The 15472-nt window shown below is 39.7% G+C and overlaps 1 non-coding gene across 1 annotated transcript; it reads left to right on the forward strand.

Annotated features, from left to right (window-relative positions):
• The first annotated feature begins 15113 nt into the window (after positions 1-15113).
• LOC145049040 (small nucleolar RNA R71) lies at positions 15114-15220 on the forward strand. Its single transcript, XR_013683161.1, has one exon. It is a non-coding gene; the product is annotated as a small nucleolar RNA R71 (small nucleolar RNA).
• Positions 15221-15472: the final 252 nt, after the last annotated feature.

Here is a 15472-nt window from a genome sequence, read left to right on the forward strand (position 1 = left end):
GAATATGTTTTTTTGTTGTATAAAATTATATTTGTACAAGAAAACATATTTTCACATAAAAAGTCTTCACTTTTCTATATAAAAACATTTTAGTGTGCAAAATATTTATATAATTTTTTTAAAAAAATTTTTTGTATGCAAAATAACTATTTATAAAAGCATTTTTTTTATATTTTAAATACATATTTATAAAAAAGTATTTATGTGAAAATACGTAAGATAAACTAATATAAAATACATATTATACCCATATATATCTTAAAAATCTATTATAAAATAGATATGTATTAAATATAAAAAAGCATTTTGTGTGCATATAAAAACATAAATATATATACAAATTAGTTTTTATAAAAAATGTATATAAACACGTATTTTATAATTTTTTTTCTAGAAACACCTATTCTACAATAAATGAATTTGCATACAAACACGTTTTTATAAAAAAAATGTATATAAACATGTATTTTATAAAAATGTGGATAACATGTTTGTATATAAACATGTTTTCATAAAAACATATTTTTATACAAGCACATTTTTATAAAAAAAAAAGTATACAAACACATTTTCATAAAAAAAATATATACAAACCCATTTATAAAACTGTATACAAACACACTTTTATAAGAAAAATATTTACAAACTCCTATTTTGTGACAACCTGAAAATTTCTAGCTTACATTCTTCATTTCTTACCAAAGTTAAACTCATTTTTGCTATTTTCTAGCACTGTTTGGAGTCAAATAGAGTGTTTAATGCTTAGTATAAGCAGGGTAGGAGTCGTGGGATAAGTATTGTGGGTGTATCGCCTTGCATTTGAGCCAATCACACCAACACAAGGTGTGTGCGGCCGCACACAAGAGTGTGCGGCCACACACCCATCCCAACCGCACACTCCCTCCTATATATTCAACACTTAGCCATTTGGAACACTTTTCTACACTTCTTCAAAGTTAGGACCCGAAATCCTCTCAAGTATCATCCAAATCTCCTTGTTGATCTTCATAAAAGGTAACATCCTACACCAAGAACACCAAGAACACTAGGTGTACGGCCGTACACACCATGTATGGCCGCACACCCAACCGCACACACCATGTATGGCCGAACACCTGGCTGCACACACTGATATCACTACTAGAAAAACAGCCTTTTACGACGCGCAAATAATGACACTCATTAATTTATGTTACGCAACCGAGAGTGACATTAAAAACGTGTCATCTATTCAGAAAATTTAAGGATTTAGGTCACGCATTACTGCGCGCCCTTAAATTATTGTCAGAAGAAAAAAATTAAAAACACGGAGGGCGCTATATCTTAAATGCGCGCCCTCTGTAGGTGTCGCTTTATAATTTTTATGAACGCGCGTTCTTTAGTTACAAGCGGGAAAAGAAAAGCCGAAAAAATTAGAAAAGCCCGCTACCTCTTTGACCTAAGCGTTTTGACGCATCTTTCATTCTCCTCACACTGTTGTGCAACCTTTTTCAAGGTTACGATTTCATCTCCATCTCTCGACTTCATCATCTCAATGAAGAAAAAAGGCTTCTGATTTCCATTATCTGCTTCATCTCTACTGTGATTTCACCTACTTCATCTCTGCTGTTCTTGAGAATACTCGCCAACAGTGTTCTTGCACTATTCCTTGACCTGCTTCTTTCCATATTCTTTTCTCCACAATATCTTCAAAGACATTCTCACACACTTTCTAAAAAAAATCATTTTCTCTCTCTCATGAACCCTAGCCATCACTCACACCACCATATTTGTAGTGTGTTCTGTTCGGATATATAGGCATCGATGAAACAAAGAACCGTGATATGGAAGGCCACCCAAGTATTAACTCTTCAAGATTCAGGGCCCCAACACCCCATTTACATCGGACCACCAACACCACCGCAAACAAAGGTTCGAATTCCCCTTTCCCACCGGTCGAAAATCGCTTCTCCTTACAAGCCCAACATCCGATTGACGGGTTCGATTATCCTCTTATGGTTATATAAAGGTATGTTGTGCTTACCATCGTTCATCTACCTTTTCTCCATCCACACTCGGTACCTTTTTGTATTTGGATCTGTTAACACTATACGTCTCTTCTTCTTCCTCTCATACCGACGAATTAGGGCAAAATCTTCACCATCTTCAGTCAACTATGGAGGCCAACAACACAAAGAACTATGAGATCTGGGTGTTAAAGTCCATCGATTTCTTTGTTGGTGTTGCTTCAATCTTGGGTTAGAGAATTGAAATGGATCTGACTGAAGAGATCGAAAACAATGGTGGCATATGGGCTTTGGAGCAGAAGATCGATTAACCAATGGACGAAGAGGCTGGTAGTACAGGTTTAGGTTGATGATGCTTCATCGCCCGTGAGTTCTCTTCTGTAATTCTTTCGTGGTTCTGTTTCTCTTATTATAACTGCTTCTTGGATTTTATTGTTTTGTTAGGACGATTTATTGTTTAATCGACAGAATAGGGCTAATTATTTATGTTTTTGATTGAAATCGATGCTTGAACTTGGGTCGGTTTGCGAATTTACTCTTGTTGATTGGAAAATTGTACAGGTTTAGGTTGTAGGCTTCTTTATAATTCTTCCCTTAATTCAATTTTGAGTTCTTGTTGATCTTTTTACTTGAATTTTTTGCCCCATTTTGGTTCGACCAGTAGGTTATTTTGTTTTAGTGTAATTGACAGCTTAGGGCTAATCATGGTATGCTCAGTTGTAATAATCTCAGTGCAATTATCTCTAGTTGAATTCTACTTTTCTATTTGTCTATGTGAACTGCCTTGTAGCTTTTGACCTGTGTGTGGTTTAACAAGCATCTTTGGGGTACCTATGTTCAATCAGGGCCGGATTAGGGGAATTCAAGAAGTGCCATTGAACAGGGCCCACTCTTTAATGGCAGACCTTGAGGAGGCTTTGGTCAAACATCGATCTAATCACATAACTGGTTCTAAAATGGTAGAAACAAGGAAAAATGGATCGAGAGCCACATCCAAAATCGTTTGACACAACTTGAAGGTTGCCATAAGAAGCATATGTATTATACTTTAACATTTTATTTACTGGCAGGTGAAGTTGTTAGTAGATATCATTTAAATTTACTCATTTGTTTCTTTATCATGAATTTAGAATTACCTACAAGCATAGGTGAAGACCTTCAGTCAAAGTGTTTGCTTGAACTCTATGGACTTAAGGTAGACTGCAGTTTATAACATCTTGCTTTTCCATATTCTCTTTTGTATCTAAAGATTAACATTTAATGGGTTAAATGCAAGAAACAACTGTGTACTTTCATCTATTTCCTTATCATAGCATTCTACTTGCATCTTTTTCTACTACATCATTGTACTTTTGTAGATTTTTTCAAGTACAATGTTGTAACGAGAAAACGAAATCCATAGTACGATGCTATATTTGGATAGAGTTTTTAAACTACAGTGATGTGCTTAAATTGTGTGTATCCTGAGAAGCAACTCTTTGATTGTAGCATGATGCGGTTGTCTCGTCCTTCTTATGGTGTGGGAGATGCTTTTGCTATTGATTTAGACAACCATCTCAAGAAGAAACGAGATGCTGAGGTAAATCTTGAATCTTGATGGATATTTTCTTTGACTAGTTGATAAAAGTTTATGAATTTTCTTTGTATGCTTTTGGAAAAAGAAGTTATTAGTTTAATACTTATTCTTCTTTTAACATCATTTGCTGCACAGACTAACAAAATTAGAGGAGGAAGAAAAGAATAGAGTAGAAACGAGGAAGAGGAAATTCTTTGCAGAAATACTTAATGCAATAAGGGAACTCCAGTTGCAAGTTCAGGCCTCTCAAAAATGTAGGAAACAAAGGAATGATGTTGTTCAGGTATGTAAATTATTTCCCTATATTTATATCTATGTATAATCTATAATGTATCTAGTTTTATACATAACCTGATTAGTTGTACTGCCATATGCTTCTATCATGTTGCTATTAAAGTGTATTGATCTTATTTGGTTTTCTTTTAGATAAGCCTTGATGTTATCTTTTTTGTTGTTACAGGCTTTGGTGCCACTATTGTTGAAAATTCTTGTGTCTGCCCCTCAAGTTATATTTGGATGCTATCTTATTTAGCATATATAGATGTAACCATTGTCCTTTTAATATGTTAAGAACCAAGTTTTATTCAGTTAAGTTATCTATAGCACCAACCAATATTGTTCCTCTGTTTTTTCTTGTTTCTGCTGTTCTAATCCCTCATTTCTTCTCCCCTAGTTCTTCTGTTTTTCCTTGGTGAACAAGGTACAGGTACGACTGCGAATATTACCCATTACATATTCAACAGAAGTACTGCTATTACAATTGAGAAACTTTTTACAGATGCTGAAAAGAGTCATAAAATCTTGAAACTCCTTATAAACTCATTATTGAAGAATAGTTGTTAATAATCGAGGGTAAACTTCATCGCCTCTAGTACATATAGTAGCAGGTAGGTATGGGCTTCTTTCTCTTTAAATTTGTTGGTCTTTGTCAAATACCAATTTCATTCTAGTTAAACAACATATGTGTTACTTTTTCAACATGTTTGTAGTTTATATGAATTTGTTGTAGGGTTGGGAAGATGTCTCTGATGAACCAATAAGCTCTTCGCAATGCTGGTGAGATGAAGCTTCCAATACAATTCCATTTGTTATTACTGTTGGAATATAATCTAGACTTAAGGGTATTTTGGTAATTATGTTAGAATTCTGGAAATTATACCACTATTTAATAAGTTAGCGATTAAATATAAGCAACTGTTATAGAAGTTAAGGTTTTAGGAAGTCAATGATTGAACTGTGGTCATTGAAGAGTTGGAATGTTAGGAATAAAAGTCACAATGGTTTGACTTGTATTTGTATGTCTTATGTAACTTTGTAACTGATCTTCCTTGAAGTTTATAATAAAATTTTGTTTTGTGTTTTACAATTCTTCTTCTCTCCCCTTCGTGTAATAATGTTCTTTCATGCCTTTGTGATTATGAGACATTAAATGCAAATTTAATTTGAAAATTAGTAAATCTATAAATAATATTTTTTTTAAACATTTAAAATTATGATACGCAAAAATGTGTGTCATCTTCATTTATGACATGGCCTTTCTTGACAGGGGCTTTCTTAATACGCATTGCATGTCATTAACACGCGCGTCGTAAGGTTACGACACGCAAATGAGTGTCGTCTTCCTTTATGACAAGGCCTTTCTTGATACGCATTGCGTGTCGTAAACGCACGTCGTAATTGTGCGTCGTAAATGAGCGTCGTAAATGCGCGTCGTCTCTCTTTATGACAGGGCGTTCCTTGACGCACATTTGCGCGTCATCTGAGCCTTTTACGACGCGCAATGAGCGTCGTAAAAGGCTGTTTTTCTAGTAGTGTATAGTGTGTATTTTGGCCATACACTCCTTTGTAAAGCCATATATCTCCTTCATATAATCATATATGGTTGTAACACTTCAATATAAGTGTTTATTAGTCCCTAAGGTGGTCCATATTCAATAATCAGTTGTTTTAAACACTAATTATATTCATATATGTATCATTATATGTTAAATAGGATCCGCGTGTGTGTTTAGGTCTTCACTTTACACCTATCATCCTATTCAAATCTGTTCATCCAAACCACTCACTACAGGCGAGTTCATACCCCTTAATCAATGGTTTAAATTTTTTTAAATGCTTTTATGGTGGGGGGGGGGGGGGGGAATACAAGTTAAATACTTATAGTTATTACATCAATCATATGTGATTAATAACTACAAAACCAGTGGTTTTTGTTACTGTTCAAACTGTTTTGCTTCTAACTGTTTTATAAACTCTTTCATGCTTACATATTGTTAAATGCATGTCTATGTATGTATAGTTATATAAGCAATGTTTAAAAGACTTAGGAAGGCCAGCACGCCTTAATTTGTTTTCCTTGTTTGGATGTGGCTTTAGGGCATCAGTTATCCGTCCGAAGGTTGTTTAAATATTAGTTGTATATCATGTATACGTACATAGTCATAAAAGTTCCTTCAATCAGTTCTATACATTTGGGTAGCAAGGGTACACAAACATGATCATACATTGCTAGTAAACTACTATAAGAGTAGTTTAGGAAGATACTAATAGTATTACTAGAACAATGAAACCTATAATGAGTCAGTTCATACATGAGTCAAAGGATACAATGCCCTTGGGTAGCAAGGGTATACAAATATGTTAACACTATGACGAGAAACAAGCATACAGGCTAGACAGAGAAAGAACTCACAATACAGCTAGCACACATATACATTACATATACATTACATATACATTAACAAAGTTATGTGAGCCATTAAACAGTGCATGGCACTACCTGCCATGACTGTTTTTGTATCAGAATCTCCTTAATTGGGGAGCGTATGAGTTTGTGTATAGATCTATACTGGATTGACTATCCTACACCTTGCTGCTCGCTACAGTGGGACTTGCAAGTCTACGGGTGCCAAACGTCATTTTTACGGCATCTTACATTGTCGTTTTACTATTGAGTCGGTAGCAAGATACAGGCCGATCACATGTTACCTTAAAAGTTACAACTACTTAAGGTAGTTAGTACAACAGTAGTTACTTAATACAACACTACAATACTATAATATTTTTCCCATTACATTCACCTCGTGAATATGCACACGATGCACGGTAATGTAAAAACTATAATTTTGGTTAATGATAGTCGGATTTGGGAAAATACACACTCTTACATGAGACACACACACAGACACTAGAAGCCTTGGTAGAAGGCTACTTTTAGTAGAAAACATAGGGTTTTCTAGGAAAGTTCAAACAAATACAAACTTAACAAAACTTATACATTACATCTTACAAACATCTTACAAATGCGTTCATACAAACACAGACACTAATATACTTATGATCTCACCAGCTTTAAAGCTGATACTCGCTTTCAAAATAACTTGTATTATCAGGTCACCAGTAGACAGGTACAGGTGCCAGGTTTTGAGAAGAAGGAGCTAGTTCAAGACTCCTCTTTTATTTTGATGTATATTATTTTTGGTGTCTATATAACTTAACAGAACACACTTGTATGAAATTATATTATTAATGCAATGGATGATGTTGTTGCTTGTTTACTACTTTGCATTGTTGTGATACTGTACATGGCGTCCTCCACCCCAGAACGTTTCCGCTGTTCATCGGTTTTGGGGGTGTGAAAGATTGGTATCAGAGCATTGTTTATAGTGAATTGAGTATATCAACCCATAAAAGATATACTAACTATAAATACATTAGGAATAAAATACTCTGGCTAAGAGTTTATACTTCAAATATTAAAATATTTAATTAAGTATACGTGCCTGCATTCATACTAAAATCAGTGTCACTAAGACAGTACAAAAGTATTACGATTGTTGGGCAACACAATTAGATTTAGAGACATATGGTCAAAACTGGGAAGATATAGCCTGATTAACTATATTATCCAAGGGTTGACTAGCATGTTCCTAAGTGTGGTTGTGAGGTTGCAACAAGTCTAAAAACTTACCCACAATACCACAATGAGAACAATAGAACCTAAACTTAAAATACTATAGGAGTATTTTGCATTACTATAAGTTACTTATGTGCTAGATTCTTATACCTCCCTTCTCGCATAGATTTAATGGCTGGATTCCACTTTCCCGGAGACCCGTACTATCCCAACCACGACAATGCAGGATGGCTAGAAGATGAACCGGAAGATGATCACCCAATTCCTTTGGATGATCATGAAGCTGAAGGCTTTTTTGATGGTTCTGACTCAGAGCCAGAAGTCAACAACTTGCCCCCAGCTAATCAAAACCCAAACCCTCGTCCAGCATTTCAAGGACCCACACCTCTGTGGGCCACTAACTTGAATAGGTGGAGTCAGGAACAAGGACAACCCATTCCCTACGATGGAGACAGAAGCTTCTACAACCTCACTGAGGGAGGTTCAGCTGACAGAGTCCTACCTATTATGGTTCGTAGGATTGCTCGGAACACCGAGCAAGGTCGAGCAACCATCGACCGAGTAATGGAGGTTGATGCCAATTCTGGCGTTAACACTGTCCGCATTCGCCAACTAGAGTCCGCTCATGAAAGGGCTCAGGTCAGCAATGCAATGCTCCAGAGGGAACTCGTTGAAACCCGAGCTGAAGTCAGATAACTTCGAGCTCAGCAAGCCAGAGCTGATAGGCGCATAAGGGACATAGAACGTCTTCGGTCGGAGTCAAGAACTCACTCTGGTAGTTCTCGTCACCGATAGATTCTCATCAACTTCTCTTTTGGATATAACCTAGTTAGTGTAAGAACTCTAGTTTAATTTCCTATCCTTGTAAATCTTAGACCGGTTAGGTCTTGATTTAGTCATAGTTCTGTCAAAATTTTCCATATTGGTTGATGTAAGACCTACTTCTAGATCATTTTCCCGAACTTATTACATTGGTAATCCCAGTACCTTTGACAGATATCTAATATAATGGAAATTATTATTCAAATGCTTCCATCTTCATTCAAGTATATTATTCAATCGTATTGTTGGGCTATGAAGAGTTGGTCCATGAGTCATTTACATCAATTCTTCCATTAAATTCTTATCAATGTTTTCATCTTCATAAAGTTATAGATCAAAGATGCCGCCTCGTAGAAACCCAAGGAGAAACCTGAATAACGAAACACCGATACCACCACCTCAACCACCTACTCCTCAGTTCGACACGACAACCTTAAATGCTATTGTAGCTGCAGCTGTGGCTACAGCCATGGCTCAATATCATTCATCTGGTTCCACTAGAGGAGGAAGCCGTGTTCAGTCTATTCAGGTTGAAGCTCTTGTGCGCTCGAGAGAGTGCTCCTATAAGGACTACACAAACTGCAAGCTATTGTCCTTCAAGGGGACTGGCTGAGTCATTGCCCTCTCGCAATGGTTCGAGAAAACCGAATCGGTTTTCGAAATCTGCTCCTGCCCAGAGGAGAGCAAGGTGAAGTTCGCTGCTTGCACCTTTGAAACTAAAGCCCTAACGTGGTGGAAGGGCCATGTTAAGTCGCCATCTCTCATAGTGGCTAATGCTATTGGCTGGGAAACTTTAAAGGACCTCATGATTGAGGAGTACTGCCCGAGGGGCAAGATCCAAAAGCTGGAGGAAGAACTGTGGGGCCTAACCATGACGGGCTCCAACGTAGTCGCCTACACCGCCAGGTTCTGTGAACTGGTGGCCCTCTGTCCCAACATGATTCCTTTAGAGGGAAAGAAGATTGAGAGATACATATGGGGGATGGTGCCACCGTACCAGGGAAATGTCTTGGCATCACACCCCGCTACATTTGATAGTGCCAAGCGATTGGCACAGCGGCTCATAGACCATGGGGTTCGTACCCCGACCGCAACAACAACTACCCTGGCCATCTCAGAACCTGCAAGAACCGCTGACTCCAAGCGGAAGTTTTGGGATGACAAGAGGAAGGCTAAGGCTACCAAAAAGCAGCAGGTCGTGGCAGTACATGCTGCGATAGCACCTGCCGCTGCTGCTCCGGTAAAGCAATACGCTGGAAGTTTGCTTAAGTGCAACAAGTGCAACTTCCATCACGTCGGCGCCTGCCGGGAGATGCAATGTCTGAACTGTAATGGGAAGGGGCACACAACCCGTTTCTGTAAAGCTCTGGCGAAGCCAATCAACCAAGCCCCCGATGCTGGAGTGGGCTAAACTTGCTACGGATGTGGCGAGGTAGGCCACTTCAAGAGAAACTGCCCGAAGGCAGGGTTTGCCGGAGGAGCAGCAAGAGTTCTGGTCATAGGCCATGAGGAAGCGGTTGCTGACCCCACGGTGGTCACTGGTACGTTCCTCCTCGATTACTCTTATGCATGCATTCTATTTGATAGTGGAGCGGAGAGGAGTTTCGTGAACCAAAAATTTTCTCGTTTACTTAAGCATAAATCACGAGCACTTAAAGAACCGTTCACTGTAGAAATGGCTAATGGAAAGACAGAGAGCACTAGCAGTATATTCATAGGGTGTACCCTAACTTTAGATAGCCATTCATTTTCTATCGATCTCATGCCGGTTTCAATTAAAAGTTTCGACGTCATTATCGGCGTGGATTGGTTGAGTTTACATCGTGCCGATATCGTGTGTTACGAAAAGGCTATTCGCCTTAATCTGCTGTCTGGCGAAACCCTAGTAGTTTATGGCGACAAACCCGACACGAACCTTCATATCATCTCGAGCATCCAAGCTCAGAAACTTTTGCGAAAATAATGTTGTGCATTCCTTGCTCATGTGGTCGATGTGAGCCAAGAAACGAAGGACATTCAGAACATTCCAGTAGTACGTGACTTTCCCGACATCTTTCCAGAAGAACTCCCAGGATTACCTCCACAACGTCAAGTCGAGTTTCGAATCGACTTAGTTCCAGGGGCTACCCCAGTAGCCAAATCGCCCTATCGTCTAGCACCTGCAGAGATGCAAGAACTATCCGATCAACTTAACGAACTGCTCAGCAAGGGCTTTATAAGACCAAGCTTCTCACCTTGGGGAGCTCCAGTCTTGTTCGTCAAGAAGAAAGACGAATCGTTTCGTATGTGCATCGACTACAGGGAGCTCAACAAACTGACCGTCAAAAATCGTTATCCGTTGCCTCGTATCGACGATTTATTTGACCAACTTCAAGGGGCGAGCTTCTTTTCAAAAATCGACTTGAGATCCGGATATCACCAATTACGAGTACTAGGGGAGGATGTTCCAAAGACAACCTTCCGAACTCGTTATGGGCACTACGAATTCGTAGTGATGCCGTTCGGATTGACAAATGTGCCTGCTGTATTCATGGACTTAATGAATAGGGTGTTTCATCCTTACTTGGATCAGTTCGTCATCGTCTTCATCGAAGACATACTTATCTACTCTCGTAGTAAGGAGGAACATAGTCAACATCTGCGTCAAGTCCTAGAGACATTACGTTCGGAGAAGCTCTACGCGAAGTTCTCGAAATGTGACTTTTGGATCCGACGAGTCGAATTCTTAGGGCACGTGGTTAGCGAAGAGGGTATACACATGGACCCTTCCAAAATAAAGGCCATTGAGAACTGGTCAGCACCGAAGACGTCTACAGAAATTCGTTAATTTCTAGGCCTCGCTGGCTACTATCGCAGGTTCATTCAGAACTTCTCCCGCATTGCGAAGCCTCTGACAACATTGACCCAGAAAGGCGTGGCCTTTGACTGGGAAGAGAAGCAGGAGAGAGCGTTCCAAACGCTCAAACGAGCCTTGTGCACCGCACCAATACTATCCCTTCCCGAAGGAATAGAAGACTTCGTTGTCTATTGTGATGCGTCGAATCAAGGGCTTGGATGTGTTCTGATGCAGCGAGGTAAGGTTATCGCCTATGCTTCGAGATAGCTAAAGACACATGAGGTCAACTACACGACCCACGATCTTGAACTAGGAGCAGTAGTGTTTGCTCTGAAGATCTGGAGACATTACTTGTACGGAACGAAAAGCACTATCTTTACAGACCACAAAAGCTTACAACACATATTCGACCAGAAGGAGCTCAACATGAGATAACGACGGTGGGTCGAGCTGCTCAGTGATTACGAATGCGAAATTCGGTATCATCCGGGTAAAGTCAACGTAGTTGCTGACGCCCTAAGCCGGAAGGAATATTCTGGCCGTAGGGTCAAATCATTGACTATGACTATCCATTCACACTTGTCTACACAAATTAAGACGGCTCCGCTCGACGCCTTGAAGCCTGAAAACATGGCGGGTGAATCCCTGAAAGGGATGGATAAGAACTTGGAAGTTAAGGGTGGCAGAGCTTATTATTTCATGGGCCGGATCTGGACCTCGAAACTCGGTGGTTTCAGAGACTTGGTCATGAATGAGGCACACAACACTCATTATTTTGTGCACCCGGGATCGGATAAGATGTATCGGGATCTTAAAAAGTTATACTGGTGGCCTAACATGAAAGCAGAGATTGCTACCTTTATGAGTAAATGCCTTACTTGTGCAAAGGTCAAGGTCGAATACCAGAAACCCTCAGGTCTACTACAACAGCCTGAGATACCAGAATGGAAGTGGGAGCGGATCACTATGGATTTCATAACCAAGTTGCCCAAGACAACGGGTGGAGTTGACACCATATGTGTCATCATCGACAGGTTGACTAAGTCTACACACTTCCTGCCGATCAAAGAAACAGACAAGATGGAGAAACTTACAAGAACTTACATTAGGGAGATTGTACGACTGCACGGTGTTCCCTTATCCATTATCTCGGACAGAGATGGTAGATTCACTTCGAGGTTCTGGTACAAAGTTCCTTAGGAACTAGGCTGGACATGAGTACAGCCTACCATCCATAGATCGACGGCCAAAGTGAGAGAACTATCCAAACCTTGGAAGATATGTTGCGAGCCTGCGTGATAGACTCGTCGAGTCAGGTTCAGACTCGGCGAGTCTGGTCGCAATTTTTAAACTCATCTAGAATCTGAATCGACTCGTCGAGTCATAGTCAGACTCGGCGAGTCTCTTGCAAACAATTCAAAAATTATATAATTGTGCCATTCATTTAGAAAAGAAAATTCATTCCACCCCACACTTAGTTCATACGCACTCTCAAGCAGTCATGTCTAATGATTTGGAAGATTAAAATCCTAAAAATGAAAATCAAACAAAACTAAAAAGATGAAAGAAAGCAAACTCTAAAAAAAACGGGTTGCCTCCCGCCAAGCGCTTCTTTTTAAGGAGTCGTTAGCTGGACTCCTTCCCCTCTACGTTTCTTCATTTTCCTGCATTGGGAATGCACGCCCAATCTTTTGTGGTTTGTACTTCGTCTTGTAAGCGTGAATCTTCTTTTTGTAGGCCCGTCTTGATTCTTCTCTCTTCTTCCTTATAGCATCATCCTCAGCTGCATTAAATTCTCTTTTCCTCATCTTTTTCTTCTTCACCCAACTCTTTTGCACCTTCTCTTGCACTTCCTTTTCCTTAAACTCAATTACTTCATATTTGATAAAAACTCGTGCTCTAGGTTTGGTAATGAATGGTTGATCAACATCATCTCTTCTATCCCTTGCCTTTTCTTCTTCTCTAAAGCTTGCCTCATCTTCAAGTGGAATATTTTCTTCTTCTTGCATAATCGTATCAAGGCATGCTGCATGAACGTGTTGAAATTCACCATCCACTTCTCCTTTTGCTTCTTGTTCTTCTAAAAAATGAGGGAAAATCTTCATGTCCAGAACATGCAGGGAGCTGGTAACAAGTAGATCAAAATCGTCCAAGTTGCTGGTAATTTCGACGGGACTCGTCGAGTCTGGGGAAGCGACTCGGCGAGTCGGATCGTATTCCCCACTTCCCACTGTGTTTTTCGAGTTGGCTCCTTTCAACAGCTTTTCTATCTCCTCTAAGTCTTTGTCAAAATCTTCATTAACTCCAGAAGGTAGCAACAACTTGCTTGGATCTTCTTCTTGCAACAGTGCAAGTTCTTTTTGTAGTATCTCATCATCCAAATCAATGAATGAGATCTCTTCTTTTCTTTCTTCTTCTTGCTCGATCTCTAGCAAAGCTTTAAACACTGATGACTCGTCTCCTACCCTCAACGTTAATGTGGATTCACATACATCAATTAATTCACATGCGGTGTTCAAAAATGATCTCCCCAAAATAATTGGAATTTCGGGGTCTTCTTCCATATCAAGTACCACAAAGTCTACGGGAAAAATAAAATTGTCGACCTTAATGAGGAGATTTTCACAAACGCCTCTTGGATGAATTGTCGTCTTGTCCGCCAAATGGATCTTCATGTTAACTGGTCTTGGCTTTGGTAAATTCAGCTTCTTGAAGAAAGAGAAGGGCATTAAATTGATACTTGCACCCGAATCGGTCAATGCTTGAGTGGCAAGTACATTTCCAAATTGGCAAGGAATTATGATGCTTCCCGGATCACCCTTCTTTTCTGGTAGCGCACTCAATACTATCTCTGCGACTTCAGCTAAATCTTTTCTAGCAGCAAAAAGACCCTTTAACAAGTTAAAGTACTTGGGTGTTTGAAGCATTGTTTCCACAAATGGAATGTTGACTTTAAGCTCTCGAACGTGCTCCATGAAGGCTTTATACGCTCTAACTTTTTCCACATGCATGGCTTTGATTGGAAATGGAAAAGGGGGATTGTAGGGCTTTGAGGGAATAACAAATTTTTCATCAGCGCATGGACTCGTCGAGTCCATTAGAGGGACTCAACGAGTCTGGTCGGGTTCAGCTGGATCCGACTCTTCTACCTTTTCTGTGTTCACATTGGAGATCTTCTGTGCAGGTGTGAGAATTTCTTCACAGCTGGATGTCACAGCTTTCAAATTCTCCATTCTCGGATTAGTTTCGGTGTTACTTGGAAGTTGACCAGGTCTTCTCTCGTTCACTTGATGTGCAAGTTGTCCTAGCTATTTCTCAATGTTGAGAATAAATGCCTGCTGATTCCTTAGCATATTTCTGGTCTCTTTTATAGCAACATCATGATCATTGTGCCTTTTTTCGGACGCGGCTATGAATCTAGTGAACATTTCTTCTAAATCGGCTTTCTTTTCCATAACCGGTTCTTCCTTTTGATAGAATCCCCTATCTTTCTGCTTGTATTTCTCCTCCTTAGCCTTCTTGTATTCTTCATACAGGAGCCATTCCTTCTTTGGTTTCCGCCAATTCTCGTCATATCGATCGCCACCTGAGTAGAACACTTGAGCTTTCTTGTTTCCATTTTCATCCGGGTCACAATCCTTTGTGAGATGAGGCCCTCTACAATTCTCGCATCCAACTCGAATAGCATGGATTGTTTGATCCATTTTTGTCATCCTTCTATCTAGACTATCGAGCTTAGCTATCACCGCCGCCAATCCATCATTTGCCGAGTTCACTACCCCCCGACTTACTTCATTTCTTGAATTGTGGTATTCTCTAGAGTGCTTAGAGAATTCTTCAATTAACTCCTTGATTACCCAGGGTGCCTTCTTCGTGAGCGGGCCTTGTGAATCGAGCAATTGCCTTGTGGTGACATTGACTCCATCATAGAAAATGGAGACCTCTTGTTGGCTATTGAGGTCATGGTGTGGACAATTTCTAAGAAGACCTTTGTACCTTTCCCAAGCTTCATAAAGAGACTCCCTGGGTTGTTGCTTGAAGTTGGCAATAGCTTTCTTCAACTTAGCTATTTTGGAAGGCGGGCAAAAGTGGTCTATGAACTCTTCTTTCATCTTGGCCCATGTGGTGACCGATCCGGGAGGAAGTGACTTGAGCCAATCCTTTGCAACACCCTTGAATGTGACTGGAAGCATGCGAAGTAGCTGGGTCTCGCGTGACACATTTGGTACATTGAAGTAGTCAGCCACATCATTTACTTCATCCAAGTGCTTGTAGGCGTCCTCATGGTCTTTTCCATAAAAGGGAATCTCCTTGAG

Source organism: Lactuca serriola, chromosome 4 (genome assembly GCF_051521515.1).
Source record: "Lactuca serriola cultivar US96UC23 chromosome 4, Lser_US96UC23_V15, whole genome shotgun sequence".
In the NCBI taxonomy this organism is placed as follows: domain Eukaryota; kingdom Viridiplantae; phylum Streptophyta; class Magnoliopsida; order Asterales; family Asteraceae; genus Lactuca; species Lactuca serriola.